This window comes from Bombina bombina, chromosome 6 (assembly GCF_027579735.1).
Source record: "Bombina bombina isolate aBomBom1 chromosome 6, aBomBom1.pri, whole genome shotgun sequence".
Taxonomy (NCBI): Eukaryota; Metazoa; Chordata; class Amphibia; order Anura; family Bombinatoridae; genus Bombina; species Bombina bombina.
The window spans coordinates 441887525-441901898 of record NC_069504.1 but is presented as its reverse complement, the minus strand read 5'-3'; positions in this window follow the sequence as shown (position 1 = coordinate 441901898).

The window sequence follows — 14374 nt, the reverse complement described above, 5'->3', positions numbered from 1 at the left end:
ATGTATGTATGCATGCACATACATATTTAAAACATTCAAAAGCACTGTGTAAGCACTGTTTACTTAGGACTCATGGCTATTTGTCATACGTGTGGACTTACAAATATTTGCCCAACAAATATGTTCATGCTTTGAAACTTATTTACAAACAGCACAAGTCCTTATAAGCCAGTAGCTCACTCCACATACAACCAAATCAAGGTAAGTTTCTTACCCCCACTCCATTATGGTTTGTCTATTCTTTGGGTATAGATGATGTGTGGTTAATCAAATGCGCATTGCACATACCTTCTCAGTAGAAGCCCACTAACAAACAGTATGAGCCTTCCGATCCGCTCAATTCTAGTACCACTCTTTCAGACTCCATTCCAGAATTGGTCGGTGGTGATGTTAATCAGGCAGTGCGGACAATTAGGTAAAGGAATGGGTTAGTAACATCTTGGTTACGGCTCCGTAGCTGCCGCTGTGCTGCACTCTCGGGTCAGTTATACTTCAGGAAATAGAAAACAAAGCTATGCGCACCAGCCGTGTAAAACCATACTTTAGCAAGACTAGCAAGCACCAGGTGAATAGATCAACAGCTGGTGCTCCTTGCTTTGTTTTCTGTTTCCTGGCACATACATATTTATACATATAAGCACATAAATATATACATATATACACACATATTAAGACTATATATATATATATATATATATATATATATATATATATATATATACAGGGAGTGCAGAATTATTAGGCAAATGAGTATTTTGACCACATCATCCTCTTTATGCATGTTGTCTTACTCCAAGCTGTATAGGCTCGAAAGCCTACTACCAATTAAGCATATTAGGTGATGTGCATCTCTGTAATGAGAAGGGGTGTGGTATAATGACATCAACACCCTATATCAGGTGTGCATAATTATTAGGCAACTTCCTTTCCTTTGGCAAAATGGGTCAAAAGAAGGACTTGACAGGCTCAGAAAAGTCAAAAATAGTGAGATATCTTAGTGAGATATCTTGCAGAGGGATGCAGCACTCTTAAAATTGCAAAGCTTCTGAAGCGTGATCATCGAACAATCAAGCGTTTCATTCAAAATAGTCAACAGGGTCGCAAGAAGCGTGTGGAAAAACCAAGGCGCAAAATAACTGCCCATGAACTGAGAAAAGTCAAGCTTGCAGCTGCCAAGATGCCACTTGCCACCAGTTTGGCCATATTTCAGAGCTGCAACATCACTGGAGTGCCCAAAAGCACAAGGTGTGCAATACTCAGAGACATGGCCAAGGTAAGAAAGGCTGAAAGACGACCACCACTGAACAACACACAAGCTGAAACGTCAAGACTGGGCCAAGAAATATCTCAAGACTGATTTTTCTAAGGTTTTATGGACTGATGAAATGAGAGTGAGTCTTGATGGGCCAGATGGATGGGCCCGTGGCTGGATTGGTAAAGGGCAGAGAGCTCCAGTCCGACTCAGACGCCAGCAAGGTGGAGGTGGAGTACTGGTTTGGGCTGGTATCATCAAAGATGAGCTTGTGGGGCCTTTTTGGGTTGAGGATGGAGTCAAGCTCAACTCCCAGTCCTACTGCCAGTTTCTGGAAGACACCTTCTTCAAGCAGTGGTACAGGAAGAAGTCTGCATCCTTCAAGAAAAACATGATTTTCATGCAGGACAATGCTCCATCACACGCGTCCAAGTACTCCACAGCGTGGCTGGCAAGAAAAGGTATAAAAGAAGAAAATCTAATGACATGGCCTCCTTGTTCACCTGATCTGAACCCCATTGAGAACCTGTGGTCCATCATCAAATGTGAGATTTACAAGGAGGGAAAACAGTACACCTCTCTGAACAGTGTCTGGGAGGCTGTGGTTGCTGCTGCACGCAATGTTGATGGTGAACAGATCAAAACACTGACAGAATCCATGGATGGCAGGCTTTTGAGTGTCCTTGCAAAGAAAGGTGGCTATATTGGTCACTGATTTGTTTTTGTTTTGTTTTTGAATGTCAGAAATGTATATTTGTGAATGTTGAGATGTTATATTGGTTTCACTGGTAAAAATAAATAATTGAAATGGGTATATTTTTGTTTTTTGTTAAGTTGCCTAATAATTATGCACAGTAATAGTCACCTGCACACACAGATATCCCCCTAAAATAGCTATAACTAAAAACAAACTAAAAACTACTTCCAAAACTATTCAGCTTTGATATTAATGAGTTTTTTGGGTTCATTGAGAACATGGTTGTTGTTCAATAATAAAATTAATCCTCAAAAATACAACTTGCCTAATAATTCTGCACTCCCTGTGTGTGTATATATATATATATATATATATAAACACACATTGGAGCCCTATCTAGCTAAACACTTTGTCATATCCCTTTTAAAAATGTTTAATTATTAAAATTATATATTTTTATTTAAGTGCATATATAAGTGTAAAACAAGAAAACACTTGTGCAATGTTAAATACTGACAGTGTATTGCTGCAATACGCTGCCTGCATTTTGCGATCCTGAGCAGACAGGTTTGCATCAATGAATACTGTCCATCTGGCAAATGATAAATGCTGGCCTTACAGTTTACTGCAGGTCTGAAGGCTTGTTTAATATTCTAGCGCAAGTTTCAGCTTTCGCTCGAGCACAAACTATAACTTTCAGCTTGTAATGCCAGCACAAATTAGCATGGTCACAATATCCATTAAAGTGCTATAAAATATGCTGAAATCTGTACATATTCTAAAAGGGCTAATTAAGTAAAAATAGTTTGCATTCTTATTCTTGGCCATTTTGAAGACTCCGCTTTGAGGGGGATTCTGTTGAAGTGGTCACACTTTAGAGACTTAGAGGTGGACTTGGCCCTTATCACTGCAAGCTTTAGAAAGGCACACTCATGTACAATCTCTGCAAACCTGAGAGAATCTCACATGAAACTTTTGCACCAATCTTACATTACACCTGGCCTACGTGCTAAATGGGTTCCTTGGGCAGAAGACATTTGTAAGTAAGTGTAGATACAACTCTCCAGACTGGATTAATTTGTTATGGGAAGGTGTAGAGGTTTTGGCATAAAATCTCATACTGGCTAACTAAATTAACTAAGCAAAGGGTACACCTTACTGCACACCATGTGATATTTTTAATACCAAAGGATGGGACACTCACTTCCGATATCTTTATAACCACGGTCCTTATGCTAGCTAAACAAATTATCTTACAGGAATGGGTGAGCGATGGATCTCTTCCCTTTCAACAACTACTTAGGAAAACACACGTTCTGATGTTAATTGAACAGGCGGATACAAGGGGAGATCCTGAAAAGAGAAATAAAAAAATTGTCCACAAACGGGAGGCTTACTTGCTATGCCTTCCAGAGGTTGTTAGGGATAGAGTTATCTATCAATTTAGGAACAGCCTGTATATTTTGAGCGAAAACCTTAAGGGCAATTGGTGCCTCTCTTCCGGCCAGGCCCAACCATAAACCATAGACACAATTTTTTTTCTTCTAGGATCCATTTGACAGTTCCAGAGATCTCTTCCCTGGGTGCTGGCTTATGGGGGGGGGGGCGGAGGTGATCTGGTTAAGTAATGTTACTGTTTTAGTTATTCTATTTTCCTTTTGTTATTAGTTTTTCCTTTATTTGTTTATTAAGATTTTTATGTATAAAATCTAAAAACTTAGTTCCGATTGCATGCATGTAAACCTTCCTAAGCATCTATTTTTTATTTTACACTACATTATATGTAAACCTGGCTTTTGTGTATATGACATAACATCTGTATTACTGAAACTAGATTTGTCATGCATGTTTCGGATCTTTTATAAATAAAGTTATAAAAAAAAAATAGTTTGCATAAAAATTTTTACAAAAATTGCCAGCAAGTATTTTAAAATAATTTTCAAAAATAAGCAAAATAACTTACATAGCTGTGCTTTCTGGAGTAGACCAATCCACTCCCCCTTATCAGTGTTTAACATCAGAAACACAGGCATTGTATTTTAACTGATATCACAACAGCTTATTTAATTCTAGGCATGCTCCAGCAGATAATGTTAAAGCCTTGCATTCTTCCATAAGGAATTGTGTGGGGAGAGTTAGAGCTGTATAATTTGGACACTTAAAAGAAAGTGTTAATGGTGAGACACTGCAGTACAAATTTGCAGGTAAAGTAATTAAAGTACATATTATATGTTGTCTCTATCCATCCAGGAGAACTGAATTTTTTAGGGGATAGTTTTGTTTTTTATTTTCTCCTTTTGTGGCTGAGGCATCATCTACAGCAGCACACTAGCAAAGTGAATTGCTCCCCAGCATACAAATCTGATGGGAACCCAATTTTAGAAGAGCAAGTGTCTCCAATGAAGCAAGTTGGCAGCAATGATTTGATCTTAAAGGGACAGTCTAGGCCAAAATAAACTTTCATGATTCAGATAGAGCATGTAATTTTAAACAATTTTCCAATTTACTTTTATCACCAATTTTGCTTTGTTCTCTTGGTATTCTTAGTTGAAAGCTTAACCTAGGAGGTTCATATGCTAATTTCTTAGACCTTGAAGCCCACCTCTTTCAGATTGCATTTTAACAGTTTTTCACCACTAGAGGGTGTTAGTTCACATATTTCATATAGATAACACTGTGCTCGTGCACGTGAAGTAATCTGAGAGCAGGCACTGATTGGCTAGACTGCAAGTCTGTCAAAAGAACTGAAAAAAGGGGCAGTTTGCAGAGGCTTAGATACAAGATAATCACAGAGGTTAAAAGTATATTATTATAACTGCGTTGGTTATGCAAAACTGGGAAATGGGTAATAAAGGGTTTATCTATCTTTTAAAACAATAAAAGTTCTGGTGTAGACTGTCCCTTTAAGCAAGTTAACATTCAATAAGTGCAGCCGCCGCTCTCAATAGAGACAAACTAATGCAGGGCAAGAAAAAAAAGGGGGTTAGGACAGTACTAGTAATAAAACAGTAGATAGTGTTGAACAGAGTTGGGACCATATCACACAGAAATCGCTGTATGATGCTTACCAGGCAATGGTAGTAAGGAGGTTGAAAACAATAACAAGCAGGCTTAAAGCTCAATTTATTGACAGAATTCACCCCACGTTGTACTTTGATGGGTTATATCATATAGGGGCTGTCATTGCACCTCCAATATTCCTCTCAATGATGAGGACTGTAAAGGCTTGACTATCCATAAATCTCCTGCTTAGATAATTTGTATTAGACAGTGTTAATATGAGTGTAGATGGATAGTGAGATAAAAGAAGGCGCCACTTTTATCTCACTATCCATCTAGACACTCGCCCTGGGTCACCAACAGGGATCGTTTGAAGAAGCTGCTTGCCACCCGTGATCTGGAATCTATCCCGTAATTAGTTGAACACAATAGGACATGTTGTTTGGGACTGTCTCATTCATATATCTCAACAATATTGTGTCAACTCTTTGACTCCAAATTTGCATTTATATCGCTATAAGCACTATTTGTTAAATAGTTTTTTTGTATTTTAAACGTTATTATCTATAGATTTTATCTATATTTATCTACTTAGGATCCTCCACTTTTGGTTCCAGTTGTTTAACATTTGTAATTTGATAGCCACTATTTAGTCTATCACTCTTTACACATATGTACACACAGTAGTCATTTGATCATTGGCGCACTGATTATCTTTGTATATTCTTTTAATATGAGTGTAAGTGTACTTTGTAATGTATTTTTTAAGTGTTTCATGAAACTTTTATGTTTCGCAAAACTGTTAACTACAGCTCTTTGAGTGCGGAAAGGATTGTTGCGTAAAAGGCGAATGTGCGCAATTGCGATTTTTAAAGACTTTATAGTTGCGCAATGGAAATTGATTGCGAAAAGACCATATCACGCGTGGAAAACTCATAACACGTGACTTGTAATCTTGCCCACAATCATTCAAATACTATAATACATTGCTTTATACAAAATCTAAATGCATTAAACACAAAATAGAAAGCTTAAATGTGATAAAATGTGATAAAATGTAAAGGACAAAATGTAAAGTCTAATGTAAATTAAAGTACAAAACTCTCCAATCATGCAGTGCTATATTGTACTGTGCTTGTCTCTCCTTCACATCCAGAGCTTCAGGGACAACCACTTAGTGAGGTATAACAAAGTTTGCCTTTCTAGGATATTGCGAGGTATCTTACAGTGCTGGATGATCATTTTAGATAATGTCATCTGAGCTTAGAGCTTTATAATGTCTGACCCTAAGGGGCCAATTTACCATTGCCCGAATGGTGCCTAATGCACCTGTTTCCGCATGAGCCTTCAGGCTCGCCGGAAACAGGAGTTAAGAAGCTGCAGTCTTAAGACTGCTGCTCCTTAACTCGTACAACTCCTCTGAGGCTTCAGACATAAATCATCCCAATCGCATACAATCGGGTATGCAACAGTTTTAAGGTGAAGCGCTTACCAAGGAGCAGGCTAAAAGGAAGCTTCCGGTATTTGCCCGATGGAGGTGACGTCACAGAGCACAGGGAAAAACGGAAACCAAACCGCCTATGCAGCGGAGACAGTCTAAAAGGTCTAACAGACTTGAAATAAGTCATTGTGGTTGTAGATCAGCAGAAGGTGTCAGTAGAGGTAGATCGGATAGGAAATGGCATCCACAAGAGCAGCAACAGTTTTAAGATCAGAGGCAGAGCTCAATGTAAACCTGACAGCAACTGGTAACTGACAATACTGAGCAATGAGAGCTCATTAGAGAGAATGCTTTAAAGAACTACAAATACGAAAAAAGGACAGACGCAGCCGCGACTCACAACATCAGTTTAGACACCTGGCAATACTAATTGCACTTACACGATAAAATAAACAAGCAGGCCTCAATGTTGCACTTATATGCTCCAACCCCTCCCGGCTGTACATCTCCGTTAGATGTCAATCCGGATCGCTGTCAGTCCTTTTGTGTGGACACCGCTATGGAATTCTTGCCACAAACTGGAGAACACCCCGGGTAATGAGTCAGCTATGAGTATACTGCTGCAAATAATACTCCTGGACATGTTTCATCTGCACCTGGGCAGACTTTTTCAACAGCTTGTAGTGTGTATATTTACTGGTGACGGAAGGGGTTTTAAATTTACTAGGTTGTAGTTAGTCCTGCCCCTAACAGGTAATATGCCTTCCCAGTTACACTTCTATTGTACAGAGCTCCATTAGAATACAAAAAACAAATTCATCATATTGTTACTATGTTTCAGCCAATTGGCAACAATAGTACAGCAATTTAAAAATATTATACACAAATATAAAAACAGTAACAATCTATTTAAAAATGGATTAAGATATCTAAAAAATCCATTGAGATATATATATATAAACAATCATTTCTGATACATGTAAAAACACCAAGTCAATCCTCAAAACTAGCAAGTCAACGATCATAAAATTTGTATGCATATGAAAATGTGAAAAGATATAGGAAAACCATAGGAAAGTACAATTCATAATGCATTACATAATATAATATTATACTAAAAAACAATCTTATATTGACTTCACCTCAGTTGGTATATCTCTTGAAATCAAGTGGGTTTACAACATAAAGGCTTGCAAGTCTATATCAATATTAAGTCCCTTAGGGCAGATACTACCCAATGGGTGTATCCATCTAGTCTCTGCCTGTCTAAGTCTAACTAAACAATCATTCCTTTTGTTATCTATATACTCTAAAAGTTTGATTTTGACACCTTTACTACTGCTATAATGTTTAACTTTGCAATGATTGGAAACACTGTGTCCCTCCATTCCATTTTTTATATTGGTAAGGTGTTCATATACTCTTTTGTTTATCTTTCTTTTAGTGCATCCTATATAGATCATCCCACATGAACAGGTTAATTGATAGACACGAAAATGTGGAATTACATGTTGTTCTATGTTTAATCTCACATTTTTTTATTCTATTCCAATTTGTTGTGGACTCTATTGTACTGTCAATTAACGGACACATACAACAGTCTTTTTTGCCGCATTTATATGTTCCACTCTTTAATGCTAAGCAATTGCACACATGTTTGGCTTTCTCATTTTGAGCTTGTTTTATTATTTTTTTTAACTTTGTTTATACATATTTCATTTGTGTATTTGCAATACTGAATGTTAGTGGTTTATACTATATTATCTCTATTAAATACCATATACAGTGGGGCAAAAAAGTATATTTAGTCAGCCACCAATTGTGCAAGTTCTCCCACTTAAGAAGATGAGAGAGGCCTGTAATTTTCATCATAGGTATACCTCAACTATGAGAGACAAATGTGGAAACAAATCCAGACAATCCCATTGTCTGATTTGGAAAGAATTTATTTGCAAATAATGGTGGAAAATAAGTATTTGGTCAATATCAAAAGTCATCTCAATACTTTGTTATATATCCTTTGTTGGCAATGACAAAGGTCAAACGTTTTCTGTAAGTCTTCACAAGGTTGTCACACACTGTTGCTGGTATGTTGGCCCATTCCTGCATGCAGATCTCCTCTAGAGCAGTGATGTTTTGGGGCTGTCGCTGGGCAACACAGACTTTCAACTCCCTCCAAAGGTTTTCTATGGGGTTGAGATCTGGAGACTGGCTAGGCCACTCCAGGACCTTGAAATGCTTCTTACGAAGCCACTCCTTCATTGCCCGGATGGTGTGTTTGGGATCATTGTCATGCTGAAAGACCCAGCCACGTTTCATCTTCAATGCCCTTGCTGATGGAAGGAGGTTTGCACTCAAAATCTCACGATACATGGCCCCATTCATTCTTTCATGTACACGGATCAGTCGTCCTGTTCCCTTTGCAGAGAAACAGCCCAAAGCATGATGTTGCCACCCCCATTCTTCACAGTAGGTATGGTGTTCTTTGGTTGCAACTCAGCATTCTCTCTCCTCCAAACACGAGTTGTGTTTCTACCAAACAGTTCTAATTTGGTTTCATCTGACCATATCACATTCTCCCAATCCGCTTCTGGATCATCCAAATGCTCTCTAGCATACTTCAGATGGGCCCGGACATGTACTGGCTTAAGCAGGGGGACACGTCTGGCACTGCAGGATCTGAGTCCCTGACGGCGTAGTGTGTTACTGATAGTAGCCTTTGTTATGTTGGTCCCAGCTCTTTGCAGGTCATTCACTAGGTCCCCCCGTGTGGTTCTGGGATGTTTGCTCACCATTCTTGTGATCATTTTGACCCCACGGGGTGAGATCTTGCGTGGAGCCCCAGATCGAGGGAGATTATCAGTGGTCTTGTATGTCTTCCATTTTCTAATTATTGCTCCCACAGTTGATTTTTTTCACACCAAACTGCTTACCTATTGTAGATTCAATGTTCCCAGCCTGGTGCAGTTCTAAAATTTTGTTTCTGGTGTCATTCGACAGCTCTTTGGTCTTCACCATAGTGGAGTTTGGAGTGTGACTGTTTGAGGTTGTGGACAGGTGTCTTTTATACCAATAACAAGTTTAAACAGGTGCCATTAATACAGGTAATGAGTGGAGGACAGAGGAGCCTCTTAAAGAAGAAGATACGGGTCTGCGAGAGTCAGAAATCTTGCTAGTTTGTAGGTGACCAAATACTTATTTTCCACCATAATATGCAAATAAATTCTTTCCAACTCAGACAATGTGATTGTCTGGATTTGTTTCCACATTTTGTCTCTCATAGTTGAGGTATACCTATGATGAAAATTACAGGCCTCTCTCATCTTCTTAAGTGGGAGAACTTGCACAATTGGTGGCTGATTAAATACTTTTTTTGCCCCACTGTAGCTATTTACGAAGCTCAGTCTGTTAAACAGAAGTGCTGCTTTTTTCCTTTTGTGTTGTTGTTTCTAGTTCACCAGAACTGCTTGTGCAATGTTAAATTCCAACAGTGTATGCTGTCAGCATTCAGCGATGTCAGGCGGACATGATCCGCTACAGCGGATCATGTCTGTCCGACAGATAATAAATTGGGCCCTAAGTCTGTAGTCACATAGGCACCAGACATGGGTCAAGTCCTTCAAAACAAAGTGTGAAAACTCACCAAGACTTTTGCCCCCCTACAATTAATATTGTTTTATACACACACACTGAATGTATATGTATATAATCTATACACTTTAGTTAATGAAAGCAAATTGAAACCAATGAAGTGCTGAATGGTTGCCTTTGGAACTGAGACTCCTCCACTGTCACAGAGTATCACCCACTTAAGGTGCAATAGTCCTTTTTCTGCTGAAGTGGGCTAAATAACCCCAGAGCAAGCCACACAGAAATGTATGCACCTTTTGTTCCACACAGTGTGTGGTGATCACACAGCAGGACCACTGACAGGCTTGCATTTAGTGTATTTTACTGCCCATTACAAGAGGATCTCACTATCCCTCTAACCAGACTGTTATCCCACCAACAGTAGCAGTGTTTACTGAAGCATTGCTGTTCTCTTTCCAGGGAGAACTTAGTTCCACCTGCAAAAAGATTGCAGGAACTCCATTCCCATGCGTTCCTATTGGACTTGACCCTGCATACAGGACTCTCACCTAAAAAACAGGACCCCTCCACAGCAAAACAATAATTGCTGGAATCTGTCTGTTAAGAACCAATTGCCCTTAGCTAAGCTCTCTTTAAAACTGACACACAATGACAATTCTTTGTAGCATTAAGCTGTAGTATTCAGCCTAATGAACTCTTAACTACACAAGCTGCTAAATCCTTGCATTGGACCAATTAGAACTTTTTAGCAGGAAATAGAGCGCATTTGTCAGAAGAGCATGGTACACAACAAGTAGTCAGCCATATCACTTATACAAAAGGTATACACAAAGAGAGAGTTATGTATCTAAGTTCATTGAGCATAGGCCATTTTTACCAACAACAAGACAATTTTCCTTAGCATATTCATCACAGAGCACACCTCACTAGTGTAAACCTTGTACATTCTTGAGGCCAAATGGTGCATAGGTACCACTGAAACTTCTCTTTACAGATATGGCGGCTTCCTTTTCCAATCAAGTTCCTGAAGAAGGGAGTAACTCTACATAAGCAACAATTACATGCAGTGTCACTGCTTTTTGGTGATGTATTGTTCATTTTTCGAAGTTCACCACTTTCTACTTCTTATTGTAATCTAAGGCTAAAGGAGTAAATGACTGTGTGTATGTTCTAAGCTTTACTTTCTAAAGCGCAGAGCTATTTGGTGTCTTAGCAAAACCACTGCACTGCATAGCTTTATTTCCAAATGATTGTCTTTGTCAATACACCTTAACATTTATTGTTCATGTTCTTATTCTATCTATTACTATTTTCCCTCTATCTATGTCTACCTTTTTTTGTCTTTCTACTTTGCCCCTTTCTGTTTCTATATGCTCTTGAGTGTTTGCCATTGTATTTAGCTGTGACATTTTGTCTGATTTTATTTCCATTTTCATCTTTCTTTGTTTATTTATAGTCCTCCTTCTTTTTGTGTTGGTCTGATTATCAGTATCCCTAACTTAAGGTAAACTTTATCAAGCTGTATTTGCAAATTCTGGGATGCATATTCATATGAGGTGGTGGAGATAAATCCCCCCAAGCTCGTTATAGGATGATTGACAGGCAATGGTACATCGCAAGTGCTGATTGTAGGAAGCAGGTTCTCTGCTTAAGAATTCGTCTGATGCAGCTTGATAAATTTACGTTTTAATAAAGATATGTGGACTAATAGCCCTAACAGTGAGATCCAACAAAAGATTAACATCTCTCATCTGGACCCCTAAAGGAAAGTTTTCCATTGACACAGTGTAGGTTTATATTCTCAGTATGGAAACTTTACTACCTTTCTTGATGAGACAAAAACAAACAGCTAGATTACAAGTTGTGCGCTAAACCGGGTGTGCGTAAAGAACACAAAAAAATGAGCGTTATCGCACTTTTCATAGCGCTGCCATTACAAGTTACTGAAAAACCTCCTTGTGCTGTGTGTTATTGTGCGATAAGCTCCATACTACACAAAAGCCAAGGGCTGAGTTTAGGTGCTCGTGCACGCTTTCCCCCATAGACATCAATTGGGAGAAAGTAACACCTGCGATCGCGGAATGGCCATCTCCGTAACACAACCCCATTGATGTCTATGGGAAAAATAAAGTTATATTTAAACCTAACACCCTAACATAAACCCCTAGTCTAAATACCCCTAATCCGCTGCTCCCAGACATCGCCGACACTAAATAAAATGATTAACCCCAAAACCTCCGGCCCCCCACATCGGTACTAATAAACTAAATCTATTAGCCCTTAAACCTCCAGTCCCCCACATCGGTACTAATAAACTAAATATATTAACCCTTAAACCGTCGCGCCCCCATCGGTACTAATAAACTAAATCTATTAACTCCTAAACCGCCCCCCCACATTGGTACTAATAAACTAAACCTATTAACCCCTAAACCACCGGCCACACACATTGCAACACACTAAATTAAACTATTAACCCCTAAACCTAACACCCCTAACTTTAAATTAAACTTGCACTATAACTATCTTTAAATAAAAATTTACCTGTAAAATTGAAAAAACCTAAGTTTAAGCTATAAATTAAACTTACATTACTATTTTAAATAAATGAAAGAAAAAAATAAAAAAATAAAAACACCTATAAAACTAACATTACAATATTATAAAATCCTAACACTATGGATAAAAAAAAAAAAAAACTAACATTACAAAAAATAATAAACACTAATATTAAGAGAAAATAAAAAAAAATCTATGATTACAAAAAATAAACGAAATTATCCAAAATAATAAACATTACACCTAATCTAATAGCCCTATAAAAACAAAAAAGCCCCCCCAAAATAAAAACACCCCCTAACCTAACAATAAACTACCAATAGCCCTTAACAGGGCCTTTTGTAGGGCATTGCCCTAAGTTAAACAGCTCTTTTACCTACAAAAAATTACAAAGTCCCCCAACAGTAAAACCCCCCAGCCAACCAACCTCCCAAAATAGAAAACCTAAGTCTAAAAAAAAACCTAAGCTACCCATTTCCCGTAAAGGGGCATTTGTATGGGCATTTACAGCTCTGGCTTTGACTCCTGGCTTGTGGACTTTTTATTATTTTTTGTTATTAATAAAGGTATGATTATTTTTGCACTTCACGTCTCAGTCTGATTCCTGGTACACTGACAGAAATCTACTCACGGTTCCTGAAGTCCGGACATCCATCTTCATCCAGGTGGCGAGAAGTCTTCATCCAGGCGACTATATCTTGATCCATCGTGGGGGCATCTTATATCTTCATCCCGGGTGCAGAGATGTGGAGGCGCGGAGCTGTGGAGACACAGAACATCTTTGCTGGTGGCACGGAATCCAGCATGGGGGATCCTCTTCATAGATCACCGCCGGATGTCCGTGCCTCCACAGCTCCGCGCCGGGATGAAGATAGAAGATGGATCAAGATGTCGCCACCTGGATGAAGACTTTTCGCCGCCTGGATGAAGATGGATGTCCAGACTTCAGGAGTAGATTTCTGTCAGGGTACCAGGAATCAGACTGAGATGTGAAGTGCAAAAATAATCGCACCTTTATTAATAACAAAAAATAATAAAAAGTCCACAAGCCAAAAGACAAGCCAGGAGTCAAAGTCAGAGCTGGTAGTCAGACGAGCCGAGTCAGGAGACAAAGTGAGTAGTCAGAGGAGCCAGTATCAGGAACTAGGAAAACAGCAGAGTCAGGAACAAGCCAGGGATCAGGAATCAGAAGGGACATCAGACAAGCCAGGTAATACACAGGAACTGGAACACAGAAACTAACAAACAAGTCTGAGACAATGCAAGGGCAAAAGCATATTGAACAGAGCCCCTTTAAATAATAAATGTGACATCATAATCCTGGGACTGCAACCTGTCTCACACTGATGATGTTCACCAGTTATGCCATAAGAGGGCACCCAGATGAGTGAGCAGCCTTACAAACTCTGCATCAGATTCAGTGAGAGAGGTAAGTAAAATGGCAGCCAACAGCAAAAAGCAAACAAAGCATGGTGAAACCCTGACAATTTCCTGGGGTTAGTGTTCGTTTTTTTGTTTGTTTTTTTTTAGGTGTTTTTTTTAAGATTAAGGATGGGCAGTAAAAGAGCTGAATGCCCTTTTAAGGGCAATGCCCATACAAATGGGTAGCTTAGGTTTTTTTTAGGGGGTTGGTTGGGTGTGGAGTTTTACTGTTGGGGGGACTTTGTAATTTTTTGTAGGTAAAATTGCTGTTTAACTTAGGGCAATGTCCTACAAAAGGCCCTTTTAAGGGCTATTGGTAGTTTATTTTTAGGTTAGGGGTGTTTTTATTTTGGGGAGGCTTTTTTGTTTTTATAGGTCTATTAGATTAGGTGCAAAAGTAGGAGTGAAGAAA